The sequence below is a fragment of the Nomascus leucogenys genome, chromosome 12, assembly GCF_006542625.1.
Source record: "Nomascus leucogenys isolate Asia chromosome 12, Asia_NLE_v1, whole genome shotgun sequence".
Classification (NCBI taxonomy): Eukaryota; Metazoa; Chordata; class Mammalia; order Primates; family Hylobatidae; genus Nomascus; species Nomascus leucogenys.
Window position 1 is genome coordinate 49,187,933 of NC_044392.1, and position 7,496 is coordinate 49,195,428.

The 7,496-nt window shown below is 45.8% G+C and overlaps 1 non-coding gene across 1 annotated transcript; it reads left to right on the plus strand.

The window, feature by feature from the left end:
- The first annotated feature begins 6,408 nt into the window (after positions 1-6,408).
- LOC115837849 lies at positions 6,409-6,569 on the plus strand. Its single transcript, XR_004032889.1, has one exon. It is a non-coding gene; the product is annotated as a U1 spliceosomal RNA (small nuclear RNA).
- The last annotated feature ends 927 nt before the right edge of the window (positions 6,570-7,496 follow it).

The window sequence follows — 7,496 nt, forward strand, 5'->3', positions numbered from 1 at the left end:
TTAAAATAATAGCCATCCTAATGAATGTGAAATAGTATCTCATTTTGGTTTCCTTTCACATTTTCCTAATGATTGGTAATGTTAAGCATCTTTTCAATGTGCTTGCTTATTGGCATTTGTATATCTTCTTCGGAAAAATGTCTATTTGATTCTTTTGCCCATTTTGTATTGGGTTGTTTGGTTTTTGTTGAGCTGTAGGAGTTCTTTTTATATTTTTAGTATTAAGCCCTTATTAGATATGTGGTTTGCAAATATTTTCTACCATTCTGTGGGTTGCCTTTTCACTCTATTCATAGTGCCCTTAGACGCACAAAAGTTTTTCGTTTTGATGAAGTCCAATTTATATGTTTTTCTCTTACATTGCTTGTGCCTTTGGTGTCATATCCAAGAAATCATAGCCAAATCCAATGTAAATTTTTTTAATGAAGAAAAACAACAAGAAGAAAACCATCAAATATCTATCTCTTTTGATGGAGATTTGGGCCATGGTGGTAGGACTTCTGCCAAGATTTAGTATGGAGCAGATATAGAAAGCCCCTTTCCTACCGCAAATAATGCTGGATAACATAGAGTCTTCCCCTTCCCCTCAAAAAGTTAAAATACTTGGTCAATTAAAAGGCAGAAAGAGAATTATTCAGGTGCCAGAAGCACAAAGGGAACTGATAGCTGTCACAGTGCCCCAGAGCAGAGGCCACGTGGCCCAGGCCATTGTGCAGAACTAGAACTGAACTCTTAGTGAAAGAAGAGAGCTGCTAAAGAGCTGCCCTGTCACTGATGGAGACTGGAAAGCTCAGTCCACCACCTCTCAAGACACAGAATGAGCCCTGGGGTGAGGCAAAGTCATCTGAGAGAAATCAGAGCACTGCACCTGTGTTCCCAGAAGGCATGGGGTTCAAACACATGCTATTAAAGAAATAAACCAAAAACTACCCCAGAGTTGTGAGTGCCATAAAACCCTAGAAATATGCAAAACCACCTCGTGGAGATGCCTCCAGACATTTGGAGGATGTCCACAGGAGATAATAAATACACTTAGAATAGGCTCACAGGCACACGAGGGATGACAAGTACACACAACAGACTTGAGACTTCGCACTGAGTAACAAGAGAGAGCGCAATCTGGAAGGACGTTAGCATGAGTGTGTTTAAAATGGTCAAATAAATAAAGCAATAGATCAAATGCATAAAACAAGAACAAAAGTGTATATATATATATATATATATATATATATATATATATATATAAAGAACCAAGTGTATAATTGAAATATACAGCCATGCAAATAAACCCTGAAGCTGGGCATTCCACCACCAATTTGTGACCCAGCTCCAGCTATAGGGGAGAGGATCCCTCCCTGCCCCACTGCACCTCAGGAAGACCTCGTTGACTCACTGCACCCACCCACCTTACAATGACCCTATTGTACCATCCAGCAACCTGGTGAGAGATGTGTTGGGAATTCAGGCAGAGAGACTGAGAGGACCACACCTGTGCAGCAACCATGATAATTCATGCTTTGTTTCTTGGCCCTCCCTAATCTCCTAAATCTCTCCCAGTCACCACCAAGAAAGAAGACTGGGAAGGAGAGGCAAGTCTGCACTGGCTGCAAACTGGATTCTGCGTGATTTGAGCTGCCTGTAAGGTTAGACAGTGGGGGCAGAGAGAAGCAACAGTAGTCCTGGTTCCCGGCCCCACCTCTCTCCACCGAGAGAAACGTTTCTGTTACCAGATTCATATTTTACCCTCACAATGACTTACTGTCAACATTATCATTAAACATGATCCGCAGAGTCACTAGGGATTCTGGTAGGAATGCAAGCAAAGACAATGACTCAGGAACGTTGCAAGTCCAGTCGGTAAAGAGACTAACTTCTGGCAAGGGAAGAAACACAAACCTGAAAGTTGGGAAAAGTGTAAATATCACATAGGAAGCAAAGGTTGCTTCGCAAATGCTAGCTTAGCTCACCGTTCTCCTCATTTCCTCACTACTAAGCGTCCTCGGCTCCCTGCAGCAAGGCTGCTTTCTCCTCCCCATTGCTGAAATTGCTTTCCCCACAATCAAACAAGTCCTTACCTACCATATAGCCAAATCCAGCAGGCTATTTTCAGCCTTCATTGTCCTTGATGCTTAGCACTGGTAGATGTGGTTGACGGCCCCACCCTCTTGATGCCTGCAGAGGTGGGCTCCATGTGGCAATGAACTGAGGATTGCTCACAATGGAGCCCCTAGCCCAGAGCAGGGCCTGGCACCTAATAGGCACCCTATGAATGCTCAGTGAAAGAAGGCATTCACTGCAAGGTCCTGAGGAACAAGGAATTCCAATGTGGCCCGTACATTTTAAGTCCTAGAGGATCCTAGATGTAAAAGGCCTTCAAAAGTGGCCACTCTTTTAAACCATTATACAGGCAGCTGAGCCATGTTTCCCTATCATGGACACATCTAGAGGGCACTGCCTAAAACCATACACATCTCCCCACCCAGGACAGTACAGGGGCCTTAGCCTGGGGCATATGGGTGGGCAGAAGGGGGTGAACAATGAAAGCTGAAGAAAAGAAAGCAGGTGGAAGGGGACAGCAGGGTGGGAACATAGAGAGAAAACAAAGCGGGGCAGGGAACGGGGGGCAGATGGGAGAAGAGAGAGAGAGATACAGATCTAGCCACTGAGGAAAAGGTCAGAAGAGAACATTGTCCTCTACTGAAGTAAAATAACTTACACCTGACCATGGCACTGCAGGTCGTGGGCAGCACACGCTGGTCATGCTGCGATGTTTAGGACCCATAGCATCTTCCCTTCAAATCCAAATTATGATAGAGAGAGGACTCTGTCCTCATTGAGCCGGCAACGCCTTGCAATTTTTACCTTTTGGATCTGGTAACTTTCCATGTCTGCCCACTTTGTGGGAGGTGGCCCTTGGTGCACCAAATCAGGAGGAATCAGTGTTAGAGTTATGGAGACTACAATGAAAGCCCTGGACCCCGGGAGTGAGCAGCACCTCCAGGGTATGGGCCAAGAACTCGCAGCACTGAGGCTCCAGACACTCAGGAGAATGGTAAGGGTCAATCTCTTGGTGAGTGGCTAGGTCCCTGCAACCTTCACCTAGGTTTAAATGGGCATAGGGGTAGCTTTTCTTTAGTGTTTTTAGATGTGGCTTTTATTTCCCAATAGGCTGGCTTTTGGTTGCAGAAATCTCATAGGAAACAGAGACCACATGGTAAGGAGGGAAAGGCAGCAGCAGAATGGGTGCACCTGGGGTCCCACAAACCTTTGGCTCTGAACCTTCAGCTAGGTCTAAATGGGGCAATTGGGTGGTTTTCTTTGGATCTGTCCTGGCCTGGCCTCGCTGCTGCCTCCAGCTCCTGGGACCATGGGAATCCTGTGCACCACCCCCAGGGGCCACAAGAAAACAGCATGGTCCTTCCCCATGGAACTCCCCTGTAGAGAAGTGGGGCACCTGGAATATTCAAGTTTCTGGGAGACAAGGGGCCAGTTGTTAGCCAGGGGAGACTGACAGTTCCTGACTTTTGGTCACCCCATATCCAAGCTTGGCCTAAGGCCCGTGCTGCCCTGGCCTCTGGGATTGGCTATGGAGGTTCCACCCTACAGCTGGAACCATCTTACTTGGTCTCCTCAAAAATAGGTCCTGATCATATAGAAATGCAATTGTGTTTCTCCTACTGATGTAAAGTCTCTCTGAGCAGACTGGACTGCTGATTTTATATAGAATTTGTGGAAAGTGTGGGATTCAGAGACTGGTGAAGGGCTCAGACATAAGTGAGCTGGTGTTGATTAGTTGGCACTCAAAGCTGCTCATTGGACTGAGTTGCTTTCAACTCACTGACTTTCAGAAGTGAGGGGCTAGCACTGACTGAGGGGCTTGCAGAATTGTATTCACCGAGGCGAGTGGCTGCATTAGGAAAAATAAACTCCACTAAAGGTGTCCAATCCTATTCCCTGGAACCTGTGAATGTGTTACTTTACATGTCAAAGAGACTTTGGAGAGGTGATTAAGTTAAGGATGTTGTGACAGGCAGATTATCCTGGAGAGCCCAGTGCCATCACAAGGGTGCATAGAAATGAGAGAGGGAGGAAGGACAGTCCATGTCAGAAGGACACCATGTGACAATAACTTGAGTGTCCATGGCTGCTGTTGAAGGTGGGAGGGCTACCAGCCAAGGAATGTGGACAAATCCCACATGCTGGAAAAGACAATGACGCAGTCTCCTTACAGCCTCCAGCAAGGAACGCAAACCTGCCAACAACACATTCACTTTAGTGCGATGAGACCTCTTTTGGACTTCTGATCATCAGAACCCTAAGATCATAAATATGGGTTATTTGAAGAAGTTGTTTGTGGTCATTTATTACAGTAGCAATAAGACACTCATACAGGCCAGGCGCGGTGACTCATGCCTATAATCCCCAGCACTTTGGGAGGCCAAGGCAGGCGGATCACCTGAAGTCGGGAGCTCGAGACCAGCCTGACCAGTATGGAGAAACCCCATCTCTACTAAAAATACAAAAAATTAGCCGGGCATGGTGGTACATGCCGGTAATCCCAGCTACTCGGGAGGCTGAGGCAGGAGAATTGCTTGAACCCGGGAGGCAGAGGTTGCGGTGATCCAAGATTCCGCCACTGCACTCCAGCCTGGTCAACAAGAGCGAAACTCTATCTCAACAACAACAACAACAACAAAAGAAACTCATGCAATGGGCAAAGGTGAATTAAGATGATTTAAATACTTAAAGCCAGTTCTGGTGGCTATTTGTAACCATGGCTTCAGAATAATTACCCTTTTTCCAGTCACATAAACTTTAAAATTTTTAAATTGTCATAATAAGTAATTAAGATGACACTGGAGATTGTCCCAACTGTCCCTGTACAAGGAGTCTAAGCCCTTGCCCTCTGCTCAGGGCATCACAATGTCTGGTAGTGTCTGAGGATAGGTTTTGCATGGGTGTATGTTTGGGGGCAGGGTTAGGGGAGCTCTGTCACTGGATTTATCATGTTCCCCACAAGGATGTCTGCAGAGTGTTAGGAAGATGAGTGTCCTTTGTCATATAGGCCATCGTGTTTCTGATGTCTCTTTCCATATATGAGGAATTTCCCATGTTCCAAAACTATTAGGATCACATACTTGCTTTCTCAGCTTCCCTAGGGCCTGAGATGTGGGTAGATTACCAAGGTAAATCAGAAACAGCTACTCCAACTTTTGATGTGAATTGAGAGATTCAAGGAATCAGAACTGGGGAAATTCATTTGGGCCCTTGCAACATAATAATCTCCACATCTCCAGATCTTTAATAACAGTGTCCAGGGCTGCAGACAGTGAGAGAAGGGGAGGAAGAAGGAAGGAGAGAGGTGAGAGATGAAAGAGAAGGAGGAATGAGGGGATGGAGAAATGAAGGCAGGGAATGAGGTCCCTAAAGTCACCTAGTGCTGAGTTCACCTCCAGGCACCCGCCTGATTCATTTGAAGAGAGTCACCTTCCACCTCTACCCAATCTCTTCAAGGATCAAGTTACTCCACTCTCCATTCTGAAGATATAAGTTGGCTTTCTCATCAGACCTCCATCCTCCCAGCCCCCGGTTCTAACCCAGTCCTGAGGTTAGAGAGAGAGAAAAAAAAAAACCCGAAACCTCACTCTTAAATCAAACACCTCATCTTTCTATCGTACTTTAGCCAGTAGCTTCTTCTCCTGAATTTTTTTTTCTTGTATTCTGTGTAGCAAGAAAAATAAAAAATGGTCCTTTGGAAACTATGAGAATGTAGAAGGAAGGATGTATACAGAAAACACAGCAACTGGTACTATGAGCAGCAGCCCTGAGAAGCAGCCCCAAAGCTATGTATCTGTATGCATCACACATGCTTATACTTCTGTTTTGTTCATATAAATGGTATACTTTGCATACACTGTTTATGTCTTTTTTCTTTAAAGTTTTGGATTGGCGCAACATACAATCCTAGAATCCCTCTCCATGGGAGTAACCTGGGAGAAAGGTTAGGAACACAAGAAGATACGAAAGATGCATCGTTGTCCTGCCTAAGATACCTGGGCACAAGTGGAAAAGGATCATGACATCACTCCCTCTTCAGGAAGCTGGCTGCAGGTTGGCCAGGTGGGCTGAGTGAGACTGAGATGCGGGTGGGGGTGGAGGGTGGGTTGGAGGGAAAGCCGAAGCCCTCGACGTCATCAAAGGGGTGTGTGTTATGTTGATCAGGCAGCGCAGGGGTTAAGGTTTAGGTGGCCACCTAAAGGCAATGTAATCCCCAGTGTTGTTAAGAAGAATTGTGTAGAATGAGATTTGGGGTGAGGCTTGGAGAGACCTCTGCGGAGAGTCAGGCAAAGTGACCAAGTGTGTACCACGACAGAAGTTTGAAGATGCGCTGTGGCGAAAAGTAACCCCACATTTTCTTGGTAGGGGAGATACTGTGGTCAGTTAAATGACTTTTCCAGTTGAAGATTTATCTATTACAAATCAGCTTTCTTGACACGTTGGGTTTCCACAACATAGGAAATGCAACTGAAGGATTTATGTTTGGGGGGTTGAATTCTTTCTCTCCCCAAGCAATCACTTTTTTCACATGGTACCTATTTCTTTCAATCCACCTTGAAACATCTCATGGATATGATCTGCTCAACTTTTGTTTATTGTGGTTGCTTTCAAGGTTTCTATAACCACTCTCCGCACCCTACTCTAACACACATACACATCTGTGCTACCCTCCTGTGAACACACTTTAGCTCCTGCAGATTCTGTCTCGCTGACTGTTGGCTTGCAAACCTTTGCTAACTGCAGCCAGGTTTTTCACATATCTTGCTTGCCCTCTTCTTCCTCCTGTTCCTCTTCCTTCTCATCTTCTATCCTGGGCTCAGCAGTGCCACTAACTTACAAGCAGTACCTAGTGCTGTTTCTGCTGCTAAATGTATACTCACATTTTTTTCTGACAACAGGGAAAGAAAGATCCTCTGAATGGAACACTTTCCCTTTCTGAGGCTTCTTGTGGAGCCACCCAGTGAAGGACCTGGGAGAGGCTCTGGAAATCTTTGGCCCTGCTTCGGGGCCCGGGTTGCAGCCTCAGATCTATCAAACATAGTATCTCTCCCTTGCTACCCAGGGAGAAGTCAACTTGGGCCCAGTGTTACCCATTAGGCCCCACCAGAGCTAACAGAAAGCTGAGACTTCCCACCTGGCTACTTTGATGTTATTGCCCATCCTTCCTGTGGAGGACCTTTGGGAGTGTAACAGTGATTAAGGCTGACATGCTCGTAAAGAAGCACATCTCCCAAAAGACAGGTTTTCACCACAGACCTCACAGGAGCATCTGCTCAGCTCTTGGGACAAAGGGTGATGGGCCTCCCGCACTCCCCTACATAGGGTAAAGCAGAAACTGTTTTTAGAACTGGTAAGGTGCCTTTGAAATGCCAGAATTAAGGGTTTTCTTACTTCATGGTTTCACACAGTACAGAATATATTCTGTATTCTCTAAAAGT